Here is a 2,193-nt window from a genome sequence, read left to right as displayed (position 1 = left end):
CCAGCGTTCTGTGTAGCATCGACGCACGGCCATGCGCCGGGCGCTTCCTTGTTTTTCTTCCCACGCGAAGCGCCCGGGTAGTTCAATTTAACGCATGTAGTTAGCGCCTGCCGTTGTAACGTAGGGCGCTTAGGCACTTTTTTTTAATTCGGTATTTATTCTTTTCACTGTTAGCGTCTTTGCAAGCGTCTATCATTGTAGATGCCCTTAGGAGACCTGTTGGGAGATGATGCTTCCCTCCGGCAGGACCCCCTCGTTCCGCGCTAGGCTGGCGAGGGGCGAGGGGCGAGCGGCGCGGTTAATTCCTCTCCGGTGGTTGTGTCCGGCCAAGCGTGCGAGTCTCCGAGCGTTTCGGGCAGGGCCGGCGAGCGGCGTTCCGGGCAGGGCCAGCGAGCGGCGCTTCTGATTCGTCTCCGGCCAACAGTGCCGGTCCTCCGAGCATTCCCCATCGATGTCATACTAGATCTAATCCCAAGGTATGACCATCTGTAGTGTTCGTCTTCTGTGCTTTGGCCCGGTGCTTCTTTGTCCCGTGGCTCATCTAGTAGTTCCCTCTTCTCTAGATTGGGCTAGGTTTGCCAAGCAAACAGAGGAGGGGACAAGGACGTGGCTCATTGGGCTGTCTCCTCCAAGATCAGCACATCATTTGAAGGAAGTAGGAGAGGAAACGAGGTAGTGGCATCTTGCCTACAGCTGCTGATTTCCCCTGAGTCGTACTGTCCAGATTTTGGTCTTGAAGAAATTGCGAGGTATAATTCATTTGCTCATAATTATTGTGTGTTACTGTTATAGTACACATCTATGACTATTCATGTGTTGCTGGCTTGCTGCCTGGCGTGTGTGCTCTGTGTAACCATGGCATGCTCTGCTGTCTATGAAAATTGTTATTTATCTATAAACTGCTACCCCTACTGTCTAGATGGAATTTAGATGATGATACGTATCTGAATTGAAAATTGTGTTTAGATGGAAGTTATCAAAGAGAAAACTCGAGCGGTGTGTAGGGCTTGTACGCGCTGCTGCAAATTTTGTAGATTAATTATTGTGTGTGTGGTGCTAGTAGTGTGAGTGAGTGAGAGAAAAATCCTTGATTAATGTATGTGTTTGCCATTGCTACTAGATTAATTATTCAAGGACCTTATTTTAAATACTTTTAAAATCACATTTAAAGTTCCAAAAAAACTCGAAAACAATTCTACGTGATCATATGGATGTATATTACAGTTGTGTAAAGTTTGGTGACGAAACAAATAAACCTGTGAGCTATAGAAAAATGACAAAATGGTGATTTTCAAATAGTTAATAATGCATGCTCAGTTCATCTTTCCAAAAAAAACGATTTTGTCATTTTTGTGTAACTCACATGGTTACTTATTTCAGCATCAAAATTTACACATGTGTAATATACATCCATATAACCATGTTGATTTGTTTTCAGAACATTTTGAAACTTCAAAATAGAATTTTGACACTATTCCAAATATCGGGCTTCAATGCACCCGTCCTCCAAATTAACTTTTTGTTGTATGCATAATTATTTGTGTAGTACGATGGGAAATAAGAAATGAGCTGGTTTGAAAAATAATTATGTTCTTTTTTTGCTAATAAAGATGGCATGCACTACTGTATCTATTTGCATAGATTGTTGTTAAACTCGTTTTAGTGTATTATGTATAAAAAAGTTCAACTCTTATTTTTCAGGTTTGCTGGTGGCAGTAAAGATCTATGCAGATTCCAACCAAAAAAAAAGACTGTTGTTGTGTACTCGAGTTGTGTGCTCAATGTTTGATGTATAAGTGTGAGATTTACTATGGCTGTTCAGTTAGTGATGTGTCTATCTTGTAACAAAATTCCCTAGCATAATGCGGTTGGAACATTTGCCTTAACTAATGTATGTGTTGTTGAAGCGATGCATCCATTACTGCAAGTGAATTCTGATACTAGTAGACTATATTAAAATTAGCTTCCTTCAGTTTTCTGTTGTCTGATCTGGGGCATTGACTGTCTGTTCTTTTGGTTTCCCAAATGTGATTTTGTTGGTACAGTTTTGGTATCCATTGAGCTAGTTTTTCAATTTAAATCGAAACGTATGTGTGCTGAAGTATAGGCACAGCGCATGGCTTACAAATCCTACTTGGCTGACAAAAAAGTGGAAATAAGGGGCAAGGATGTACGCTGTGATTACTTGTTAGA

At 41.5% G+C, this 2,193-nt stretch overlaps 1 long non-coding RNA gene across 1 annotated transcript; it reads left to right on the top strand.

Annotated features, from left to right (window-relative positions):
* The first annotated feature begins 220 nt into the window (after positions 1-220).
* On the top strand, positions 221-1,908 carry LOC123141642 (uncharacterized). Its single transcript, XR_006470386.1, has 3 exons — positions 221-476; positions 564-749; positions 1,702-1,908. It is a non-coding gene; the product is annotated as an uncharacterized lncRNA (long non-coding RNA).
* Positions 1,909-2,193: the final 285 nt, after the last annotated feature.

Source organism: Triticum aestivum, chromosome 6D (assembly GCF_018294505.1).
Source record: "Triticum aestivum cultivar Chinese Spring chromosome 6D, IWGSC CS RefSeq v2.1, whole genome shotgun sequence".
Taxonomy (NCBI): domain Eukaryota; kingdom Viridiplantae; phylum Streptophyta; class Magnoliopsida; order Poales; family Poaceae; genus Triticum; species Triticum aestivum.
This window is presented reverse-complemented; position numbering and strand designations above follow the sequence as displayed.